A 26,666-nucleotide genomic window follows, 5' to 3' on the forward strand; every position below is an offset into this window, starting at 1 on the left:
TTTGCAGGGGAGAGAAAGAGAAAAAAAATAAGTTGAGAATGGCTTCTTAATTCTGACTACAATGACTACGGGGACCTAGTAATTAAAGTTAAGAGAAAGGTCATAAATTTAGTTTTGAACATATTGAATATAAAGTGCCTCTGAAAAATATGAGAAAATGTGTGAGTTCTAGAGCTTGGACGATATATCTAGGCAGGAGGAAAAGAAGTGTATGTCATCAGCCTCTTCAGAGTAATTGAAACATAGGCATTAATAAAAATGCCTGGGCAAGATTTGGTGTGTGAGACATGGCCAAAGAGAGAATCCTGAGAACAATACGAATGGGATATTAAGGGCAGGTTAACCACTAAAGGAAAAAATAGTAAGATTTTACAAGATACAGGACAATAGTCAATAAGATAGTGTCACAAAAGCCAAGGAAAGAGAGAGGAATTCAAAAGAGTGGTCAACTTAGCCAAAGCTGCTTGAGAGTCCCTAGGAGATTACTGAAAGAGGCCCATAGGATTTACCAATAAAGAACTTCATCTTAACCAATAAAGATGTTCATCTTGATGAAGGTGGCTTCAGTGAGTGGACAAACATTTGGAGGCAAAGAAGTAGGACAATATTTCTCGGAGATGCAGATTGAAGAGGAAGAAGCAACTAGGTAAAGGTAGTTGCAGGATCCAGAGAAGGAATTTAAAAAAAAAAACAAAACTCGTTTTTACATTAATTTTGACCATTTCTCTTTATCAGCGTTGGTTTATTATCCCTCTTTAACATATGAAAAGATTTTTTTAAATTAATTTTAGCCTGACCCATTATTTTAATTTATTCTCCACTGTTAGTTCAAATGAGGAAATACTTCCTTAATGACTTTCTGTTGCTAATTCTGTTTTGACTTCTGAGTGTAAATTACTCGCAAACAGCTTTTAAGTTCTAATATAGACATTCTTCTCCCATTCTCTAGGGGAAATTTCACTGGCCATTCTCTGTTCCCTTCTTCTATGCAATTCCACTTCATGATATCTGTTCTCAGCACTTTCTTCCTCTCATGATGTCTAAGCTAGTAGTAATTTCCTTACCCAAGGCTGCACTTTGACCCAGAATGCTACAATCTGACACTGCAGGGTGGATTTTAATTCTCGAATGCATAATAGAATCACTTTTAGAAATAAGATGCTTGTGCCTCACCCTACGCCATTTAAATCAGAATCTCTGAGATAGAACCCAGGATCCAGCATGTGATCATTATGTGCTGCTGGGTTAAGAAGCTTTGCTTTATAGACACTAGGACTTATGTTTCTTCTGCACAATTTGAAGAAAATCAAAATGCCTGTTTTAACAAGTTAACAAGCTTCATCATGCATATGTAGATGAATATATTGATCTTGAATATATTATATTTATAATGTCACAAAAGCTTAGTGAAAGAAGAATGATCATAGGGAGGAAGTTTAGGGCTAAGATTATTCCTGGGAAGGAAGAATGAATTAAAATAGAAGATGGAAATGGAGGATCTAGAAACACTGTCTGAAGGTTTAAGAGACTAAACAGAAGCTTGAGAAGATATTAGAATTAAACCAGGAACTGAAAGAGTGACAATGACACTGTACATCAGACCGGGCCCTAAGGGACAGATGATTTCATAGGATTCTGTATTTATAATGAAAGAAGAGAACATGAGCAGGCTGGAGTGTCAGGTGGCTTTTAGAAAAACAGTCTCTACTTGAAACATGAAGTACAGACCAGGATAACCTTGCTTTTATCAAGAACTCAAGAACTCAATAGCTTACCCAGGTGGGAGCTAGAACATGTCGGTAATGAGAAAAGTGAGGTTTGCCAAAGCCTTATTACCTGGCTCTTTCCTAGTAATTTGCCAGCAACACTCCTCATTTCAGGGTATAATGATTTGTATTAATTTTGTGTTTGAGATATAGATGGTTAAGTGAAGTTGTATTTAAACTCCTATTTCTGCATGACCATTGATTAATTTGAAGAGTTTGTTTCTGCTATGGGAATAGATGACGCATCGGTCATTTGCTAAATGATCACTGCAATTTAGACATTGGCATTCAAAATTACATTTAGTAAGTCCAAATGACCATTTAAAGCCACCTAATTTAAATGGTCTTTCATGACTGAGCAATTGCTTTGTTCTTAGTAATATAAAAGCCGAAAAAGTATAATCAAATAGACAAAAAGCTAATTCAGGGCAGAACTAATCGAGTGTATTTTTGCTCACATGCAATCAATTTTAGTAGTTTTCAGTCTTTTAAAATTATTGAAATTAAAAATTAGAAAATGTTTAAATTCATTTTAAGTTCCCTCAATAGCAATGTTACAATACATTAAGGGTAGATGTTATTAGCTCCTACAATTAGTCCACATTTATCACAGTAATTATGAAGTCGCTATTGTGTTTACTATTGCATTAAGTTGATTATAAATGCCAAAAATGATTTTAATGAAATACTTCTTTGTTGGTAAAGACACATTTAGTATGAGGTAGTTATATTGAAACTTTATAATTTGTTACAGCATTAATATGTAATCATTATAAAGTGAAAGTTAATACTCAAAAAGGAACAACTATTAAATCTAAAGTATTAGAATTTATTAAAGAGCTAATTGTAATTTATATTGACATTAAATCATTTAGCTTAGAAATTCATATTATTTGTTTGGAGAAAAGATTTTCTTTACTTCTGAGGCATTTTCTTGACTCTAGAAAAGTATTTTCTTGTTTGTGAAGAAAACAATAAATATTCAAAGACCTATGTTTCACCTCATCTGATACTCTCATCAGCATTAACTAACGGGCTCCCTAGCACTGTGCTGTCCAACATGAGTGTCACAGGTGGCTATTGAGTACTAGGTATGTGGAACTCATCTGAATCGAGAAGTCCTGATCTGGATTTTAAAGACAATATGACAAAAGGAATCTAAATATCTCATTAATATTGTTACATTGATTACATGTCAAAATGATAATGTGTAGATATATTGGTATAAATAAAAATGAGCCTGGAAAGGTGGGCAGCAGTCAAAACAGTAGGATCTTGGGGATCATGATGAGGATTTGTTTTTTTTCTAACTGCCTAAGAAGACATTGACAGGTTTTGAAAGGGAGTAACATGGCTGGTGTTTGAAGAGATCATCATGTGAGAAGAATATGATTGGGGTGGGGGTATAAGATTGATGAATAAAAACTGGAATTCTTGCATTAATCCAAGCTATTTAGGCTAGAAGGCTGAGGGTGGAGAGGGATAGACTTATGGCTTTATTTGGAAGACAGAATAAAATGAACTGACCATAGAAGTAATATTCTGGAATGTGTGTATAAAAAGACAAACCGAGGAAAATCTCAGGTTGTTTGGCATGCAATGTCTAAATTTGCTTTCTTTCTTGATTTAATTTATTATCGATCTCTTAAAATTTAGTGTCTCTGGGTATATAGCTCTGTAAAATATCAGAAACCCATATTGCTGAGTTTTAGGTTAACAAAGAATCTCTCAGAAGAGCCTGGACTTGACAAATCTGAAAGCATAAAGTCATCACAAAACTCACTGATCTTATTTTACAGGAGCGGAGAAGATTTGGGGTGCTATGCTATTAATCTTTATGAGCCTAATGACCACCAGAATTCAACGAGAGGGTAAAACTAATAATCCAAAGATCCGAAGGGAAAGAATCGGTGTCTCCCGTGATTTTGATATATTCTGACCCCATGGAGCCTTTGAATAGAGCCTGTGTCTCATTCAGTGGTATGCCAACTTACATCCCCATGCCAATCAGAACAGCAACATCATTCAGGGATGCCAAAAAAAAAAAAAAAAAAAGGATACAACACAGACATTTTTACTTTGAATGCCTCAGTCACTATTTAACATTCCATCTTCATATACTGTCTACATTGTTAAATTGCCTGAAACTGCAGAGCAGTCAAGCAGTACACAAATTAAGCCACAAAGTAATCGGATTTCAATCACTAAAAATTCACAGCTCAATTAAGTTATTTACTGAGATGTTTGTCTTAGCTGTTGAAATCTTTGCATATTTATAGGCACTTCACAGTAACCTTTTAAAAATATCCTGATGTGAAAATTAAAAAAAAAAACAAAAACATACATTTGTTTTTTTATAAGGTAAGTTAAAATTACAGCTCTAGGTATTTAAAAATGAATAAAAAGTCAATTACTTCAAGTTTTCCAAGAGTATGATTTGGTACCTATAATAGAAAGCTGACTACAAATTGCCTGATTATGCTTTTGTTTCTGAAAAAGAATATTTAAAAAAAATGTGATCCAAGTTACAATTTAATCTTCTGTTCTTCCTTCCATTTTGTGATGTTATAGTTGGATCATATTTCCCAGATTCAGCACTTCTATCTTTTGCTTCATATTTAACCATAAAATTCTGAGAGTGACTCTGGATAACTTGGTTCAATTCAGTTTTGGAAGTTTCATTTCCTTCGCAGCAGCAAGAGGATAATAATAACTACCCAAGACAAGGTGGTTCCCGTGTTCATTCATCTGATCACGGTAAAAAATAAAACACTTGAATTTTTGGTAAAAAAAAAAAAAGTGCTGACATATTTATAATATCTGATATCAGTGGCTAATATTTATAGCAAGGCCTTGCTAAGAACTAGACATGATTTAAAATATTTTATAAATACCTCCTTTAATCTTTTCAAAAGCTCTATTTTTAATACCTATTTTACAAATGTGAAATATTTAGGCTTATGGATGTTAATTGCCTAGCCTCATAGCACATGACAAAAGGCCAAGCAGCATATTCGAACTAGGTCTAAAATATCAGAAATAAAAGGGTTGGTAAAGGGTCTGTCCGAATTCAGGCCTAAGCTCTCAAATATTAAACCTAATTGACTCTTTGATACCAAATGATATGACTCTCACTGAATTAGTTTCTATTGTTACAAATTTAGTAGTTTAAAAACAACACAAATATATCATTTTATAGTCTGAAGGTCAGAAGTCTGAAATGGTCCTACAGGGTTAAAATCAGAGGCTGAGTTCCCCATGAAGCTGAAGGAAAGAATCCATTCCTTCTGCTTCCAGCTTCTAGAGGCTGGCTGCGTTCCTCTGCTTCTGTGTCTCTGACTTGACTCTCTCTCCTGCTTTCCTCTCATAAGGACCCTGATTAAATTGGGCCCATCTGGATAATCCAGAAAGATCTTCCCATTTCAAAACTCTTAATTTAATTACACCTGCAAAGTCCCTTTTGCCAGGTAAAGTAACATATTCTCAGGTTCTGAGGATTAGGATATAGCATCTTTGGATGGGGAGGAGGGCATTATTTTGCCTATCACATTCATATTGAAATAAAAAACACATTTTAGAACATGTCTTGGAAAATGGCTACTAATTCTAAGTATGACAGTTAAGTACCTTATTCATAGAATGGTATAATTCAGTGGTTTTTTTGTGGTGAAAACTTGAGTAAATTTGATCATCTAAACTGTGAATCTGTAGATTGCAAACTTTGGCCAACGAGAATGTAAAAAGTTACTATACAAAACTCCTGCTAAGAGATGAATTCTGTCATCCAAGTACCATCTATATAGGGCAACTCCCTATCGGATTTGGAGAAGTTGTCTTTTCTTTTCTTTTCTTTTTTCCTTTTTCTTTTCCTTTTGCTTTCTTTGCTTACTTTGCTTTGCTTTTCTCTTTTTTCTCTTTCTTTCCTTCCTTCCTTCCTTCCTTTCCCCTTCCTTCCTTCCTTCCTTCCTTCCTTCCTTCCTCCTTCCTTCTTTCCTTCCTTCCTTCCTTCCTTTCAAACAATCAGCCTCTAAGAGTTGGGCCTGTCTTTCTTTCTTCTTTCTTTCTTTCTTTCATCTCTTTCACAGTACCTCTTCCTGTGACATATATTAAGAATAAACTGCAAAAGGACATGATTAGACTCTCTTTATGTCCCCCTATCCATTTAATATGACATTATTATTATTATTTTTCTCCCATTCCCTCTATAGCTGAGGCATGGAACTTGCTAATTTCAATTCTGGGACCAGATATTTCCCAGGTATTTTAAGGGTGGAGAGGGCTCCCCCACCACCAATGCAATTCAAAACAAAGAAAGAGACATATATATTTTGCATAGTACAAAAGAAATGCCTTTATGTACATGGTTCTGAAGTTCTCTTCAGCATCAGCAACAGTAAAACTGCTGAAAATCAAATGACTGGGCTTCTGGCTCTGAAGCTGAGAAGACGAAGGACCTTGGAGGGTGGGAGAGAAGGAGAGAAAGGAAGAGTTTAAGAGCTTCAGAGACCAGTGAGGAGGATGTTGGAGAGAGCTTGGGATACCCTAGGGATACCAGGCTGCTCACCAATCGAGGAGCTAGTGGATGAGCTGCCAAGATTCCTTGTCTACAGAGGATTATGTCCATTGCAACTCATGGCTCAAATCTGGAGTTAAGAGCTTTTTTGAATATCTTTCCAGAGCTACCTCATCTGTGCTACTAATGGGCAAAATTGAGGTTTTGTTATTGTTATTATTGCTGTTGTTTTTTCTTTATAGGAAATAAATGTGTTGCCCTGATGTTAAATGTATAGTAAAAAGGGGTTACATAAGCATTAAACTTATTAGATATTGTATTTCAAAGGAAAAATGTTTTGTTGGTAAAGGGTTTTGTTGGTAAATGATTTTATCTTTTGGAGAAAAAAATGCTATTGTAACATTTTCTTCTTTGGGACTGACAGTATTGATTACTTCCTATAGCACGAGAAATGTGGGAGCTGAAAACTGAATGCTGGTTTTCTGCATCCAAAATTGCTTTCTAAATTGCTGAATCATCTTACTATGCTATTAGCCTCATTTTCTCTGAGATAAGATATTAAAAAGTTTTACTTTCTTTTCAGGAGAAATGAAAGTTTTTAATGGCAGCTTAGAGCATTTTAGAATTAAGGGCACAGTATTTTTTTTTAAACATCTAATAAAATGATAACAATCTATTATAATTATTTTCAATTCTCAAATTTTATCCTTCACCATAATATGACATATTCCTCCATTAGAACAGTGATTTTGCAGTATTTACTTGATTGCTTGTTTGCCTTATCATTAGACTGAAAACTCATCGAGAACAAGGACAGAGATTTTAGTATGTATTACATAAGAAAAGCCAAAAAAAAAAAAATCTCTAGGTTAAATAATTAAAAATCAGCTCTCTTTTGGGATCTGGAAATCAGATGAAAAAATTCACAAATCGATTCTCTTACGGGTTACATTGTACTTCTCATCTCCCCAAGAGATGTTTCGAAGTATTAAGCCTCAGTACTGCAGAATGTGACCTTATTTAGAAATAGGGTCATTGCAGATGTAATTGGTTAAGTTAAAACGAGGTCACATTGGAGTATGGGGGGCTCCTACTCCAATACGACTGATGTCCTTATAAGAAACAGCTATGTGAAGACAAAGACTCTCAGAGAGAAGGCCATGCAATGACAGAAGACTAGAGCAAGTGCGTCTATAAGCCAAAAGAATACCAAAGATTGCCTGTGAACTGCTAGAAGCTAGGGAGAGGCATTGGAGGATTCCCTTACAGGTTTAAGAGGGTGTGTCAACACCTTGATTTTGTACCTCGAGCACCCAGACTTGTGAGAAACTAAATTTTGTTGTTTTAAGCCATCCAGTTTGTGATACTTTGTTACTACAGCCCTAGAAAATTAATACAGATCTTCTTTATGATGTATTTCTTAATTATAAGTCCCACAGGATATTAAGGAATGTTCCTTTTTATTATGATAAACTAATATATTTTTGAAATGGTATGTTGTGAGGTTTACATTTATTATATTTCCTTCCACTGATATCAGTAGCCTTTAATTATTGGAGGTATGTGATGACTGTAGGCTTCCCACACAACCTCACCATCTGGTTGTATATTAAAATAAAACAAGTTGTGAACTAAATTCTGCATACTTAAAAGCACATATTAGAGAGCAGGCATGAAAACGATCATTCATTGTTGTTCTTGTAGCTCCATGAGGTCCCAGCTCTGTCTTTTTAAGTGCTATGATAAACATTTTCCACAAAAGGTTCATTTTAGGCAGATACAACAGTAATTTAGAGCAGTTCCTTCTGACCTTTTCTATATCTGTTCCCCTCAGCAACTGTGGGGAAAGGATGAGGCTCCTTAAGGCTAGAGATGCTTGGCCTATAGGTTTTGGCTGCCTAAGACTGTATACCCAGGAACCCTGAAGTTCAGGGTCCTCTGCACATTCCTGAGCAGGAGCTTGAACAGAGTCCTAAGTTAGGAACATTACAGGCTATTAGGCATGTTAGATTCTTGGACCATGCTCACGACATGGCCACGGGACCTATGATGTGTTTCTAGTCAATCCATATATTGTGGACAAAATTCATTCTACCAATTAAATATCACTTTTAAATCTTTTATGCCAATTCATATCCTTTAAATGCTTATGATAAAATAATGATAATTAAAATTTTTGTAAAAGCTGCCTCTGGAATAAGAACTCTTGATAAGAGTGTTTAAAATGAAGCTAACCACTTTGGAGTGTGTAATGCTGATTAAAGTATTGCATATTTTATCTAATAGCCCATAGGGTGAACTGTCAAACTATCAAACTATTTGTATCTAAGTATTTTAAAAATAAATATTTTATTAGTTTGTTAGAGTTAATATATTTCTTTATTTAATAAATGTTTATTAAAAATTCATTATGAGCCAGATGCCATGCTAGAATCTGGACATACCAAGACATAACATATGTCCCCCACTCTTATGTTATTCAAAATCTGGTGCTGGAATACGTGGATGTTAAATTGGCAATTACTTGTGTTCCTGTGTGCCTCTGGGAGTTGGGAGGGTAATGCAAACCTGGATATGGTGCCTGTAGTAATTCAGATACAGGCACACCTCAGATATATTCTGGGTTTGGTTCCAGACCACTGCAATAAAGTGAGTATCACAACAAGATGAATCATGTAAATTTTTTGGTTTCCCAGTGAATATAAAAGTTATGTTTATACTATAATGTAGTCTATTAAGTGGGCAATAACATGATGTCTAAAAAAAGAACAATGTTCATATCTTAATTAAAAGTATTTTATTACTAAAAATGGTAACCATCATCTGAGTCTTCATTGAGTTGCAGTCTTTATGCTGGTGGAGGATTTTGCCTCAATGTCGATAAAAACGCGATATCTGAAGTGCAATAAAATGATTCACAATAAAATGAGGAATGCCTGGCTATGTCGGTACAGTATCTCTAAGCAGATGCATTTCTAGGATCATACATTGGCAACCTTTTCCAAATTTTTCTAATTCCTTTGCAATAAATCATTTGGCTCAATTTTTTTGATGTTTGATTGTTGACAACTTTAAGCTTCACCCCTCTCTTTTCTTTTCTACATTTGTGCAAGCTAAGAAAATCCAGATTCTCCCTTTTTTGGCACTGGTGGAAAATTGAAACTATGCTAGCTCCTGCATGTGTGTGGCATCTCTCAGCCTAGCTCTAAGTCCTAATCACAACAAAAACACCAAGTCAGTCTACCTTGTTTTCTCAAGCAATATCAGACTAACCTGGCAGGCCTGCCTGCTACCCCATTATGTAAGTAATAAATCTTTTTGTACGCTCTTGGTGTGTATATGTGTGTCATTATTAATATTCAAACTGAATTTGTGGTGCGTTAAGAGATCTGGAGGTCACAATAAGGAGAAGCAACTGCTGTTGCTTCTCTTGTTGGCTTAAAGAAACAATCTCTCACATGTAGAAAGGGTCCCTGGCAGGGAACTGCAAGTAATTTGTAGGAGTTAAAGATCTCTGTCCTATAAGCACAAGAAAACAAACTCTGCCAGCAAGGAAGTTTGAGAGGTAAACATAAGCTTTACATGACATCACAACTTTGGTTGATACCTTGAGCAGAAGATTGAGCTAAACCATCCGTGGAAACTGTGAGATAATAAATGTATGTTGTTTTTTGCAGCTAAATTTGTGATAGTTTGTTACAAAGCACAGAAAATAAAAAGACATTTTTATATAAGCATACTGGCATTTTAGAAAGATAACTTGATAGATAAAAATTATTCATAAGAATATGTATTTATTTTCTATATTGCCTTAATAATTTCCCACAAGTTTACTGGATTAAAACAACATAAATTTATATGAGTGTGTGTATGTATGTATGTATGTATTACAATTATTTTTATTATTTATTGATTAACAAAATCTAATAAATTTCAAGTGTACAATTCAACAGTAAGTCATATACATATTGTATTGTCTGTTCAGCTCCCATAGTTAGACTTCTTCCTGTCACAATATATTTGACCCCTTTTACCCCATCGACCTCCCATCTCCCCCACTTCCCTTTGGAATCCACTAGTCCACTGACCATGTCCATGAGTCTGTTCATTTGTTGTTTTTAGATTTATATCCCACATATAAGTGATATCATGTGATTTTCAACTTTTTCTGTCTGGCTTATTTTGCTTAGCATGATTATTTTGAGATCTATCCATGTTGTCTCGAATGGCAGTATTTCATCTCCTCTTATAGCTGAGTAATATTCCATCGTATATATGTACTATATCTTCTTTATCAAATCATCTATTGAAGGATCTTTGGTTACTTCAACGTCCTGGCCACCGTGAATAACGCTGCTATGAACATCGATGTGCAAATGTCTTTTCAGATAAATGACAAAACAACACAAATCTTACACTTATGTAGATCAGAAGATGGACACAGGTCTCACTGGGTTAAATTCAAGATGTAAGCCGATTGTGTTTCCTTCTGGAGGCTTTACAGAAGAACTCATTTCCTTGTTTTTTTTTTTTTTTTTTCCAGCTTCTAGAGATAAGCTGCATTCCTTGCTTTCTGGCCCTTTTTTCCATCCTCAACTACAGTAGGGTTGCATCTCTCTGACCCTTCTGTCATCACATCTCTCTCTTACTGCAACCAGGAAATATTCTGTTTTTAAGGACTTATGTGGTTACATTGGACCTCCTCAGAAAATCCAGGATAATCTCTAATCCCAATGTAATTGACCTTAGTCACATTTGCAAAGTCCCGTTGCCCTGTAAGGTATCTATCTACAGATTATAGAGATTAGGTCCTAGACATCTTTGAAGTGTTATTATTCTGCCTACCTCAACACATAGCTGGATGTGAGTACTCTCGTTAGGAAGTTTATACAGGAATCTTGGTAAGAAATAATAAAAATCCAAAGAAAGTTGTAGTGGGGAAAAAAACTTGAAAACGTGCCAGCAAGTGTAATGCTAGAATGAACTTGTGTATGGATAGTGCAGGGAAAAAGGAGACATAGAAGACTCGAATACTTAGTAACTAGTTGAGAGGCAGCATAATAATTTATTGAAACAGGCTCCCAGGATGAGAAGATGATATAGGGAGAATATGAAAATGAGATCAGTGTTTAATATGCTGAATTTAAATTCTTGTTGGATGTCAAGTTATAAATGTGCAGCAGATATACCTTCGGAAACCTGCTGGTCAAGAAAAGGAAGGTGGAGCACGTCAGCTAATTAGAGTGTCCTAGAATATTGGAAGGTGGAAGTGACCAGCAAAAATAACAGTCAAAATTGTTGAGTGAGATTATACAGTGAAGATTGGAAAGAGACATCATATGGAGTCAGAACTCTGGGAACAACTCAATTTGTGGGTGATAAAGAAAAGAGAAGCCAGCTAAAAGGACCAGACCGTAATAGATAAAAATATAAGGGGAGAAATAGCAGGGAGCACAGACAATGAAACTGAGAGAAAAGGTTTTCTAAGGAGTGGTCACAGCATCCATATTGCAGAGGGATCAGGTCAGATAAATTACAATTAGATCTTACATTTAAAAAATTTACGTGCTTCAATGGAGGTATTGATAGTAGATGCTGGCTGGAAGGTGGGTTGGGAGAAGAGGTTTTACTTTGACTATAAAAGTTTATGTCTCCTCTCTTTGATAATTATAATGAAAATTAGATTTTGATAATTATAATGAAAATTAGATTTTTAGTCGCTGTTTTGAATGTGGGCATACACTTTTGATTTTTCATGTTATAATTCAAAGCAAATGATGGGAAAGTTAACGGAAGGATAAATATATATTAGTATTCAAAAGGGAAAAACGTTGAGCCAGTTTTCGGCATCCTTATTAGTATGGCCAAGATAGGTGTTTTAAGTGTAAAAGTTTAATTCAGATTTTACATAAGTGGAAGTTGCAATTATTTTCTTACACAAAGGGGTTCCTACTTTGAAGAAATAACATCTAATTATGTTAGTTTAATTTGAATGTAAATGTGTTCCTGGCGTTAGGACCCTACTGAATCTAACACCTGCTGTCTCAAAAGGCTAATCATTTGAAGCTGTTGCTGCTTGAAATGGTCCCTTTTCTTAACTCCTGTTTCTGAAATGACCATTTTCGAAGCTCTTGAGTTTGAAATTCTAGTTTTTCTGAAACATTAAAAAAATATATTTAAAGAAAAGTTACTACCGTCACCAATAGAATAATAACAATGACAAAATTACTTCATTGAAAGATTTTAGTTTTAAGGGTAGGGAAATTCTTTGGTCTTCCATTAAATGCTAATGAGGCATAGCTTCTGGGCTGAAGAGGAAGATAAATTAGGTTTCACTTTCTTCTTAGTCACTAAGAAAGCTATAATATCTGAAAACACGGTCTAGCCTTACACAAGGAAAGTATATCCTGCCTGTTAACGTGAAGTTGACCCTACAGCTTGTGAATCAACAGCCTGGCATCTTTGGGCTGAGCTGTTAATTCCTTTTGAAACCTAGCTTAAGTCACAAGAGTGACAGTGACTGGTTTTGGCTAGCCACCTAGGATTGATGGTATCAGGCTCCAGTTAGTATCTTTCTGATTTTAAATCTCTCTTCTAATAGCATAAGGTGAGTATTAACATCTAGCTACAAAATAATATATGAAAGTTATTTGTCAGTTTGTGAGAATTTCAACTTTATACCTCTGAAAAGATTTTCATTAGGTAATATTTTTTTCTTCTGGTATTTAATATCATCATTCTCATATTTGCTATTTACATAGAATTTGCTGTGTGTCAGTCATTTTTCTAAATGTTTTACATGTATTCATTCATTTGATAGTTGTCTAAAATGATACTGTACTTGGACAGAAATACATATTCTTTTGCAGATAAGTAAATTTCCACAAACAAGTCACAACAACTTAATTATTATCTTTTCAATTAGTGTGCATTAAATGTATATCAGTTATCTATCATCACATAACAAGTTAGTACAAAACAGCAGCATAAGTCCACAAACATTGTTATCTTATACAGTTTCTGAGGATCAAGATTCTGGAAATGGTTTAGCTGTGATTCTAGCTCAGGGTCTCTCATGAGGTTGCAGTCAAATATCAACAAACATTATAGTCATCTTTGCTGGGGCTGGAGGTATCTGCCTCTGAGATCACTCACTCACGTGGCCTCAGTTCTTTGCTAAATGGACCTCTTCTTAGTACTGCTCATGACATGGCAGTGGCTTTTCCTAGAGCAAGTGATGTGAGAGAAAGAAATACGTGGAGATAGAGATAAAAAAAGAGAGAGAAAAAGAGAAAGGATGACCAAAATGAAAGCCACAGTGACTTTCACCACTTAATCACAAGAGTTTATAACTCATCATCACTTCTGCCATATTCTATTGGTCATACAAACCAAACCTGGTAACAGTGTATGAGAGGACTGCAAGAGGATGCAAAATACAGAAGGTTGGGATCTTGAAGGGCCATCTTGGAAGCTGATTACCACACCATAAGTGGTAAAATGTCTGAACAAAACATTGAAACTTTGCCTGAAAGTTACATAGTAAAATAATGAATATCGAATTTCATAGAATGTACTTATTTCGGTATTGTTCTTAACTTTATTATCTAGTAATGTTTTATCAATGATTTAATGTTAAAATGAATATTTTATAACAAAGAAATAATGCATTTTTACTATGTTACTGACATTTATTTACAATAGAATTTAAAATATTTTCAAAGATGTGGAAAAACAATAGGAATAAAGCTATTTAAAATTCATACATACACACAAACACACACACACCTACTCATTTTTTTTCTGTTTGTTTCTTTCTATAGTATATGAGTCATGAAATGAGAACAATGAAGGATGCTATAGAGAACCAAAATTGTCCTAAATCTAGGAAATCACTTACACAATGGGGGAAATCTGGATGATTAAACGTAAGTTTGAGTTTTATTTGGACGATTTTGGAAACTTGAAGTTGAGATCTACTTTTCTTTTATAGTTTTTGCAACAATAATAAAAAAGATTATTTTCAAATTGCTGACTTCCTGTATTATGCTGCTGAGCTAGTAAGGAAATTAAAACAATAGTAAAGTGAAAGTCAGTAAATGAAGGTAAGGCAATAAATGGTATATATAAGACTTGTTTCATTAATTTTGTCCATTAATATAAACTATTATAGCCTCAGAGTTTTTTTCATATTGTTAAAAAAAAAGAAAAAAAGAAATAATTTTGACATTCAGGTGACAGCCATTTCTTCTTGTGTTGATACTTCCAGTTGGATTTGGATGATCTTAATGGTTCTTCCTTCTGGGCAGGGTTTATGTGGCCTTTTGCATAAGAGCCACTTCTTTGTAGATTATCTATTTCTAAATATTGTTACTAAGAACCTTATTATTTTAAAATGCATTTAGTATTTTATCAGTTACAACACTGTAATTGCTATGGCATAGAATTAACAAATTCTTTGGTCTACAAAATATAAATGATTGATTTCATTCTCCTTCATTAGCTGTAAAATCCTCTAGACTTATTTTGAAACATAAATGCAAGCAGAAATGAGAGACATCATTAGAAGTCAGATGTAGATTCAACCACCAGCCCCTTTTCAATATTTTCTTGCTGGCTAGAAGTAAATGAAAGCCATGAGAACACGTGGAAGCCTATTTATTCAGAGCTTGCTATAACAAGGGCCACTATTACCTGGGCTTGGCAGAAACTCAAAAGCAAGTAGGGAAGTGGGAAATCTTTATAGAAGAAAAAGGTAAGGCTTCGGGCACATTCTGACTGGAGAGGAGAGAGAACAGAGAAGCTGGCAGCCACTGACCAAGTCCCGACTATTCTGAGCTGGTTGCCACAGAAGTTGTGACTCAAGAGTCCTATTGTCATTTAGTCTGGCCACTGTCCCTTTGTATATTCTGTCTCTCACTGGAATCTTAGAGTTGGGGAACCAAAGACCTTTTTACCTATCAGATACTTAAGTACAAATCCCTAAAATTTCAGAGACCTCTGAAAATATCTTAGAATGGAAAGAAAACATTGGGTACAAAGCATAAAGAGAGAATCTAAACAAATAAAATAATGTTTAATTAAATGTCCACAAAGCATAATGTTATGTCATCTTCATAATTTGAAAACAATTTGTGTGCTAAATTTTTCTCAGTTGGCAACAATTAGAAATAATAGTCAATTTTAATTAAGTGATGGGCTCATAGGCAAATAATTTTAAAAGCAAATTTATAATACTTCTTGCAAAACTTTTAAAGCAAATTTAATGTGATTCATGAGGGCCCTTGATGAGTTAGATATAATGTGGGGTGAGGCCTCCCACAGAGTGCACCGGGCATGCTGGTAGCCCACCAGCACCAGCTCTTGGAGTCAGTGAGACCTTGCATGGGGGTTCAGTTGATAAGAAAAATAATGGTTAAGGTACACTTTTATATTGCCCAGATTGATTCACTTAACTCTAGTTAAACTAAAAATTCTGCTTATCATCAGGCATCATTATAATTTAGATTGTGGAGGAGGAACCTTCTGGGATGCTTTGGATGCATCGGAGTGGCAAAGGCATATTGTGCTGTTAATTAACCTCACAGAAAGATGAAAGAAAACTACCCAGCAGCACAAACTTGACTTATGTTTATTTTTGTGTTTGTGTTTTTGTCCTCATTTGGTTTTCTTCTCCCCAGCCCACCACCATATGCTGCTGGGACTCAGCTGTAATTATCCTACCCATAGACGAAACACCAAGTGAAATATAGCAAACAGAAACTTCACCACCGCAATCCAGGGCACTTTTAGAAAAGTGCTTGCATTTAGCATGACACAGAACAACTTCTTTTACAGGAAAAAGAAGATTGAGACTTTCTCATGCAAACCAATAGGTGTGGTGATAATTAATCCATGACTCATAAAGTCTAAACCTGTATCAACACCAGAGATAGATAAATAAAAAAAAAATCCTATCCACCACAGATGCACATTAGAAATACCTGGGGTACTTAAAAATTCCATTCCCAGCTTCACCAGGACCAAATAAATCGGAAATTCTGAGGGTAGGTCTCAGTCATTTGTATTTTTTCATTCTTGTTCCCCACCTCACCTTTGCTACATATTTAAGTAGTTTTAATATGTATGCAGCCAGATTGAAAGCCACTGAATTATATCATCTTCACATTTGCGGTAATAATACAACTGTGTACATTTTCTATAGATCTCCTCATTTGGAGTAGTTGTTGGTGAGTAATTAATTAGTAGCCATTATCTTGTGAAATAGTTAGTGAAGATGAACTATCCAGTTGATTTTCATAAACAACTCAGAATTTAAACACTTAAACACCTATAAAGTGAAATTTGAGGGCCTGTTTCTTTTCTGTATTGGTACAAAAGACTCCTAGAAGTTAAATTTAATTGTTCTGACTGATGAGGTCAGCTTGGTCAAAAAGAGAAAATCATTTTATATTTTCAGTCGAATGATTGATGTGGTCAATCACAGGTCTACTGTGCTTTAAAAGAAACCAGAGTTCACTTAGCAAATAGATTAGAACATGATACTTTACAACCGTGCAAAGATCCAATGTGGAGGCCAATAAACAGGAATTGCATTTTGTCTCTTAAGTCTTGATGACAAATAATAATGCATGTTTAATGCTCAATTTTTCACTTGTTCCATATCTAGAGAAATTTACTAAAATTTACTGTCATATAAACAGAGAATGCTTGTATTAAACTTTGGTTAAATATATCCAGTGACTGTTAGGAAGAATGGAAGGACACATTTTAAAGAAAATTGTAAAGCAAAACTTTATGCTACTTCATCAAAGAAGATATATAGAGGGCAAATAAGCATATGAAAATATTCTCTACCTTATATATAAGTTCAAATTAAAACGACAATGAAATACCACTAAACACTTATTAGAATGGCCAAAATCTGAAACACTGACAACAAAAGCCGATGAAGATGTGGAGCAACAGGAACTTTCATTCATTTCTGGTAGGAATGCAAAATGGTACATCCATGTTAAAAGACAGTATAATAGTTTATTACGAAACTGAATATGCTCTTATACCATACGATCTGGTGATTGTTTTCCTATGTATTTACCTGAAAGAACTGAAAACATAAGTTCACACAAAAACATACACACAAATGTTTATAGCAGCATAATTCATAATTACCAAATCTTGAAAGCAACCAAGATGTCCAAACAAGATATTCTTTTGTTGGTAAAAGAATAAATAAATGGTGGTACGCTCAAACAATTGAATACTATTCAGTGCTAAAAGGAAATGAGCTGTCAAGCCATGAAAAAACATGAAGAAACCGTAAATGCATATTACTAATTGAAAAGAGCCAATCTGAAAAGGTCATACACTGTATGAGTTAAACTATATGACATTCTAGAAAAGATAAAACTATGGAGATGATAAAAAGATGAGTGGTGGCCAGGAGCAGGAGAGTGTGGTGATGAATAGGCAGAACACAGAGAATTTTTAGGGAAGTAAAAACACTCTAATATTGTAATGATGGATATAAGTCATACATTTGTCCAAACCTATAGAATGTAGAACATTAAGAGTGAACCCTAAGGTACACTATGGACTTTGGATGATTACAATGTCTTAATGTAGGCTTCTCTTTGGTAAAAAATGTACCAAATGTACCATTCTGATGAGCAATGTTTATAATGGGGGAGGCTATGCACATAGGGGCAGGGAGTATATGGGAATTCTCTGTACTATCTTTCAAGTTTGTTGTGAATCTAAAAATTCTCTAAAAAGTAAAGTCTTTAAAAAAAACAAAAAAGCAACCTTATGCTAATTATAGAATAGAAAAACAAGGCTGCTAACTCCTGGCAATTCTTCAAGTTTTTTATTGAGTTTGTTTAGTTTTTTTTCATATCAGGAAAGTTAAATCCAATTTTAATATATCTAAAATTTCACCAAATGCAAATAATTTCACTAGTTTTAAAAATGGGCTTATTCCACTGTTGGTGGCAGCAGCCAAATAGAAGATTAGAACTTAAAATGCAGGTTTAAAGCTTTCTCTTAAATGATTTCTTGTGGAGTTCTATCTCCTAACTCTAGACTGTAATTTAAATCAATGAAAGAATGTATCTAATTTATAAAACTTTAATTTACATATATTTGTTTGGAGCATGCAACTTCTCTGAAAATGAAATATTTCTCTACACCTTGGCCAAAATCATGTGTTTGCTATAGCTGAAATGGGTTATCTGCTTTTTGTATAGAAAAGAAACTAATAGGCAAATTTTTTTTTCTCACTTAGAGAATGAATACTCCCACTCCCTTTTATTTTGGCCAAAGGTATATATTTGATCAAAACCTCTAATATGAAAGCTTTTGTTCTGAGCTAAAGTACTTTTTTTTTTTTAAGGCAATGTCTAAAGTGTCTATATCTTTAAGTCAGAAATAAAGTTATTAAATTATTTTAGGCTATATGTCAGCTTAGGCTATGAACTAAAAATAAAATAATGACTGGTATTATGACTCTTCTGAAAGAGTAAAGATGAAAATTGTAAGCAGAATGAAAACTTGGCGAGCATTAATATTATAAAAGAGACATGAAGCATTGATTAACGTGAAACACAGAAGGCAAATGCTTTGCAATCCTAAAACTAGTTGAGAAGCAAAAGATGTATGCTGAATTGGATGGGCTTAGGCACTAAAACTCAACTTCCACCAACCAGACTGGCTACAAAATTGGTAGGGTCTACTGCGAAATGAAAATATGGAATCTCTTGTCAAAACATTAAAATTTCAAGAGAATGACAGGAGAGCCTAAAACTAAGTGTGTTTTAGGGTGTTCTACATGTGGGTCCCTGTGTGACTGCACAGGTTTCAGGCTGATGAAGCCAGCCTTGCCTACAGAAGATGCGACGTGAGAGACCATGCATAAACAGTTTTGGTTGAATTGGAGAGTTTCTCTGGCCTATGAATCTTTAGGATTTTGTAGAATACACTTTAGGTTGTAGATAACTGTGGAGAGTTTGGTGGAAGACAGCGTGACATATTATTTGTTAGGAATATGAAACCTATGTTAATGGGACTGTGGGGTGAATTGAAATAGATGAAAGACTGGAGACAGAATAGGAAAAATAGGGCTGTTTCAATAGCCTGTGAATAAGGTGAAAAAGATTTGAAACAAGCACTCTGTCAGAGAAAACAAGTTATACATATGATGTAGAAAAATTAGGACCATCATACATTGCTGCTGAGAATGTAAAGCGGTGTAGCTGCATTTCCATAAATGATAAATATTGAGTTATCACATGACCCAGCAATTCCGCTCCTAGGGGTAGATTCAAGAGCATTAAAAAAATATATCCACAGGTACAAAATATTGTACATAAATGCTCATAGCAGCATTATTCATAATAGCCAGAAAGTGGAAAATACCCATATATCCATCACTGTTGAATAACAAAACAGAATGTGGTGTATTCATATAACAAAATATTCAGCATAAAAAGGAATGAAGTACTGATATCTACTACGATGCAGATGAACCTTGAAAACCTAAGTTGCAGAAGCCAGATACAAAAGGTCACATATTGTATGACTCCATTTATATGAAATGTCCAGAACAGGCAAATTCATAAAGGCAGAAAGTAAATTAATGTTTGCTCAGAGCTGGGAGGAACAAAGAATGAGAAGTGACTGCTTAAGGGTATCAGGTTTCTTTCTGTGGCGACATAATTGTGAAATTAGTGGTAATGATTACACAATTCTGAATGTCCTAAAAACCACTGAATTATTTAATTTAAAAGGATGACATCTATGGTATGTGAATTATTTCCCAATAAAGGTGTAATAAAAAAGTAATATGTAATTCAAAAATTATCATATTGGATACTTTAAATATGTGTAATTTTGTATATTTTGATTATACCTTAATAAAACTGTTTTTAAAAAAAAACCTTAAAAAAGTATTGCCTATAAGGAAAATGCAAAGTGAAAAAAATAAAATAAAATTTTGAAATACAAAATATTTTAAACTACAAATCTAAACATTTATATATGGATATTGAGAGCATTTGGAAAGATACAAAGCTGAGATTAATATTTAGGAGATTTTTTTCCCCCACTATAAATTTATTTTGTTTGATAGTGTGAATATCTGAGATAAAGAGGAATCAAAATGCTTAATGATTGAGTGTGTTATAGCAGATAATAAGGAATAAATTTGACACAGGTTGCTATGTAAACAGAGGAAAAGGTCACTATTAGCAGACGTAGGGGAGGTTCTTTTACAATTTTAGATCATTGAGGGCAAGAAATTTATCTTTCTTATTTATTGAGGAATCTCCAGTGTCTACCACTGGGGTATACAAACTGTGGCCCATGGGTTAAATCCAGGCTGCCATTGGTTTTTCTATGGCATATAACTTAAGAATGGTTGACAAAAAAGTAAAAAGAAGAGTAATAATTAATGATATATTAAAATTATATAAAATTCAAATTTCAACATCCAAAAGTAGTTTTATTATGATCTAACCATACTCACATCATAGCTGTTGTGCTACAATAATAGACTTGAATAGTTGCAACAGAGGCATATGGCTGGCAAAGCCTAAAACATTTACTATCTAGATTTTATAGGAATAGTTCGTTGATTCTGGATCTAGAAGAAAGCCAGCACATGGTAAGTATTCAAAGATTATTTGTTAAATGAAGGAATGCAGGGAGCGGGAACTGGACTGTGGAAGGATAACACATTTTGTGATATAGTTAATTTGTGCTTCCAGGGGATCCCCTATTGACAAATATCTATCAGGCATTGGAAGAAGGAACATTGGAACATGAAGGATGGGAATGAGATAGAGACATCAAAAGATGAGGGTGATTCCCAATGAAAGTCAGAATATCACTAAGAGATATCATTTCAAGAAAAAAATTAGAGAAGTGAGGACTAGAATGAGGGGAGAACACTATTTTATGGATGGCAAGAGACAGAGGAGGAGGATAAGAAGGAGAAAAGGACCTGTGAGGTAAGAGGAGAATGCTTGACAAAAATAGTCAAACAGAAGCCCAGAGAAGGAAGGAAACATTTCAGATGGTTAGTTTCATTTGAGTCAGTGCTGTGATATGAAGTTATTAGTGACCTAGAGAATAAATTTATTTTACAGAGGAGGCAGATATAATGCTTGGATGAAAATACTAGTCAAATGATTTACTAAATATTGTTTGGCGAAAGCACCGAGAGTTTAAAAATCTTTTTCAAATAGTTATTATGTAGGAAGCTCTGAAAAGAAAATCACGCTGTGTTCAATCTGTAGAGATGTTTTGATCACTCAAGCACAAAGACACACAGGATAACAATTTATCACTAAAAATAAATTGTCAAATTAATTTCTTCGTAAGTTAGGTCAAGAAATCCAACACAAAACATTGGCTATTTTTTTTTTTTTTGAACTCACAATGTCAGAATAATTGTATATGTCTTAACACATTCTTGAAAGAAGATAAATACCTTAATTCAAACAACAGACATTTTCCCCATTTAATCTTTGCTATTATCATTTACAATAAATGGTTCAATAAAAATGAAATATGATTTTTGCCATCATGCTGTGGTTTTCTTACGATATTCAGTAAGCATTGTGTTGCATACAAGTCATCTAACTTTCCCCTAAGGACTATTGGCATTAGGTAGAGATCTTGATTGATAAGAGTTTATATGCGACACTAAACCTTTTTGTGTTTTGCTTATTTCTAGTAAATAAAAGCAAGTCCCTCTAGACCTTGAGGCAAAATTTAAATCAGTATTTTACCTCATGCTGCACCATCTTGTCTCTAATCCTGCCACAGCATATGCTCCTTTTCTATCACAGCTAAAATGATCAGAAGAGTTTAATTGCTTCAGAGTAATGCAATCGAATTTATATTTTTGTTGGTTAATTTCTGGTTCTAGCAGTGGTTAGAAAAACCTGAAAGTTAAAGCACTTGTTACACACAAGTCATTTAAACCCAAGTGCTTGCAGGTGGCCTTTACTTTTATTCTTTAAATTACACAAATACCAGCATGTTCTATTACAATGCCACCAAACAAAAGATGTAAGAATGAGCATTCTTTAAAGGTTCCTTTATTTATTTTGATTATATTGTATCTTACCATTTTCCTTTCAGACCCATTAGGGGCAGTAGAACACAACTCAAAAGGCTAGCTTAAAAAATAGTATATCTTTTTCAGAAAACTATTTCATCCAACATAATTTGTCTGAAAAAAGAATATTTTAGAAATACGTTTCAATGGAAATCAGTAAGCATGTCAAATATAATAAATATAGGGAAAAATCACATTTATCAAAAAGAATACTTATAAAACAGGAGATCCTTCATATTAGCTTATTACTAATGTGAGATAATGTTTTTAATATTAATAGTATTGAATTTTATTTTCATTTTATCAATTGCTCCCTCTTTTGAGCTCCACAGATTTCCCACTGTTAGTTTGTTGTGATATTATTATTTTATTTCTGTAAGAGAGTGTACTTGGCTTAATGGACCTAAATTGAGACTCGATAAGAGTTCAGCTCCTAAAAGCTGACATGGCAGGAATCTATAGAGTAACATAAGAAAAGAAAATTCACTTTCTTTTGCCATTTTCTTAGATCTGGATATTTATTGTTAGCCATAAGATCACTGAGGTTTTCTTCTTTTAACAACTACTGGAGAAAAAGAAAGTACAAGGTATTTCGGCCTTGAGAGTTTTAAAGGTTACCTCAGGAGATTTAGCTTGTCCAAACTCTGTATATTCTGTAGGTCTTAGAACTGGTCCTTGATTGGCTCCTGGGCTAACCTCAGAGCCCTTGGAATATCTAGCCTGATAAAAGTGTTTTTGTATACCTGGCACCACGGGCCGGATAGTTTATGCTAACAATGTGATTTATGGTGAATACCTGCTTTCTTTGCCTGGGGTCCAAGGCTGTGCTGTATCAGTTTGACCTCTAGGGATGCTGGAGACTTCTTAGCTAAGATTAGTCATGTAAGCTCTCTACAGCTCTGTGACTGAGCCCTGATAAAACCCTGGAAGCTTGATGAGTTTGATTGGTAAGACTTTGAATGTCTTGTCATACATCGTACTGGGAGAATTAATTTCTCTCTGCATGACTCCACTGAGAGAGGACAGCTGGAAGCTGGTGTCTGGCTTCTTCTGGACTCCACCCTATGTATCTTTTTCATTGTTGATTTTAATCTGCATAGTTTTGTGTAATAAACTGTAACCTTAAGTAAAATAGCTCTTCTGAGTTCTATGAATCCTAGCATGTCATCAAAATTGAGGGTGGTCTTGGGGACCCCTACCACAAGCAGAAATTGCAATGTGTGAGAAGTTGTGACTCTAAGTAGTTAAATCACTCTGAGTAACAATGTATAATATTTTTGTGTTGTAAGCAGAATTGCATCTTTATATTATGTTTCCTCTTGAGAAAAGTATCTTTTTCAAAATAGATTTTAATTATAGTATGATTGCAAATTGTTGCTTGTTTTTTGGAGATACATTTCTTTCTTCTTCTTCTTCTTTTTTTTTTTTTTATGATGCAGCTTGGAAGAGCCTTGAAGTGAGACTTAACAAATTGCAGGAAGGATATGAATTTTTTCTTGATCTTATTTTGAGGGAGACACCCACAACTCTCTGACTTTGTAAGGCTCTAGCAGCATTGTAGCATTGATGAGAACAACCACAATTATTAAAGTTGAATAACCCAAATATTGAGAAATGTGAAAGAGGAAAGATCTGTTTACTCTTTTGCTAATTCAGAGGAGTGAAATGTGATCAAATCACCCCTCATACAGATATAGGGCTATTTCAATTGTATATTATTATTCTCCAAGGGTCATAAGTTAAGGACACAAGTAGAGAGTGAAGTATATGCTAAAGTATGTGAGCATTCCAATTTCAGTCAAGGTGGGTAAGACAAGTCCTAAGGTGGTTAAGTAAGCTTTAGGGCCACTGGTTTTCCTTTTTTCGGTCTGGACTCGAGTCTGGATGTTCTTGAACCTGTCCTAGGTGCCGGAGAAAAACAGTGTACCTCAGTCACAGGAAAACATGCTGGGAGCAAGGAAGGAGGGGAACCCTGCTTGAGGCAGGGAGGCAGGTGTATAGGTAGCCCTTGAGGATGGCTGACATTCTTCAGATCTAGGAGAGATGTTTCCAGAAACCAGTTGTGAGAAATTTGAAGGGTATTTTTGTTTGCTGCCATCCTTAAGTGCTTTGTAAAATATTTTAAATGATGTAGCCTTATTTTTTGTGTGTGATGTGGGAAATTAAAAAAAAAAAACTATACTGGGTATTTTCTCTTTGCCACTCTAGATCTAATCTCCACTCTACCTCTCTGTTTGGTGCTCCACGAAGTAAATACATGGACATCAGCAGTGTTTGCTTTCTGGCTTCCATTTGGCTATAGCCATGACAAACATTATTAGGAGATCAAAGGTTGGGAAAAAATTAAGGACAAGATTTTTATTACCCTGGCTCTTTCTCTGTTCGGTGCAATAGGTTGGCAGCATCTCTGTGCCAAAGGCCAAAGCTCCTTTCAGAGCCTTTTAGAGCTGATTTTCTCCAGGTTCAGGTAATATTTCCTTCCGTTGTTCTTTTATACCCAAGCTCCCACTATTGCCAGTCCTGGTATGCACTATTCTTTCTTGGTTTCCCTTAATCCTGCTCATAACTTTATAATAGTCAATTTTGAGTGTGCTATGTTCTGCCAGGACCCTGAATGGCTCAGTAATGACCAGTGTAATCTTTGATATTCTATGGAAAGAAATATAAATACATTGGAAAGACTAGCATTATTATTTCTGCCCAGAATACCTCTGTTACCCTTTCTTATCCTCCTAGTATTTGCTTGGTAATCTTTTTAGACTCAGCCTGAACACATCTTTCTCCAGGAAGCCATTTCTTGCATTTTTCTTTATTTTATTTCTCCTTGTTCACCTTTCTTTTCCCACTGCCCAGTTTTGCTTTGGTTCTTTTTCTATATCATGTCTGTATTATAATTACCTATTTATTTGCCTGGTTTTAATAAATAGACTGTAAGCTCTTGAAGTACTATGATTTCATATCTCTTAATTGCTTGAACTTTGGAAAGTTTTTGTTTTATTTTTATTTATTCTTTCTTTTGTTGATAAAGGAAGCCATTGTTTCACAGAGAGTTGTAAAGTAATTCAGAAACAAAACAATGAGAGACTATGCTAGACTGGAAATTATGCAAATGTAGAAGGAAGAATCAAAATGAAAGGTAATGCAAATTAAAAAATTAAAACTTTTCCATCCCTTCTCTGGCTGGATGAGGCATTCAGGCCTGGTGAAGCAGTTCCTCCTGGCAACTATGGCTATGCTAAGAGCGGGTGTAGTGCCTGCGAAGAAAACGGGAGACTCTCTGAAAGTCTGAGAAGCGAAGTAACTGCTATAAAATCTCTTTCCATTGAGATAAGCTATGGAGTTAAAAGTCAAAATAAATTATTAGCTGAAATGAATTCAGTTTGCTTCTCCAACTGGGTTTCTAGGTAAAACTATGGAAAAACTTAAGATTTTATGCAGAGGGAGCCAAACAAAGCTGTTTGATTCTGTTTTCATTGTTTGTCTTTTTTGTCATTTATTAGATTATTAAACTGAGGTGATGCAAAAAGAAATTTAAAAATGTGGTAAGTTAATGGAAATATTTGGTAAGCTAATAGAATAAAAGTAGTTAGATGAAAACAAAATGCTGATATATTTTTCAAATACAATACTAGCAAGATATCATCATGTATGCAGATATTCTTTTGTCTGAATTACAGTCAGTCTTTAATTCCTAAGTTTAATGAGAAATATATTAGTTAATAGTATATTAAATACAGTTTCTATATTAATAAATTAAATTAATAGTATTTATTAAGTATGTGCATAGTACTGGGGAGAAGTTGAAAAGAAATATTAAGACATGGTTTTCAATTTCCTGAAGTTACACTCAGATTACTAACACAAGAAATAGACACAGAAAGCAGTTGAGTAACTTTACTTCCAGAATGAAATCAAATGGAATGGTAAAATGTATTAAGATTTTAGAAAAGGGAGACTTCTGTATACTAGGAAGGATGGAAAAAGCAAAGCAAATGAACTGGGACTTCAGCTGAAATTTGAAGTAAGACAAAGATAACTTAAATTGGCGGGGAGAGACACTACAGACAGGAGAGACCTAACATAAATAAGAAGCAGGATGGGTATGATGTGGTTGAATGACAGAGGAGTGGGTAGAAGCATGGCTTGTAAAGAGAAATAGTGAGATAAATATTTAGACTGGTATGTTATAACTAAATGCATAGAACCTGGAATGCTTAACTAAGCAGTCTAGACTTTACTTGCTAGAAAGGAGAATGGTGGATATTAA

At 34.5% G+C, this 26,666-nt stretch overlaps 1 pseudogene; it reads left to right on the forward strand.

Moving 5' to 3' along the window:
• Nucleotides 1-539: 539 nt before the first annotated feature.
• On the forward strand, nt 540-25,917 carry LOC102879274 (annotated as a pseudogene).
• The last annotated feature ends 749 nt before the right edge of the window (nt 25,918-26,666 follow it).

The sequence above is a fragment of the Pteropus alecto genome, unplaced genomic scaffold (genome assembly GCF_000325575.1).
Source record: "Pteropus alecto unplaced genomic scaffold, ASM32557v1 scaffold146, whole genome shotgun sequence".
Taxonomy (NCBI): Eukaryota; Metazoa; Chordata; class Mammalia; order Chiroptera; family Pteropodidae; genus Pteropus; species Pteropus alecto.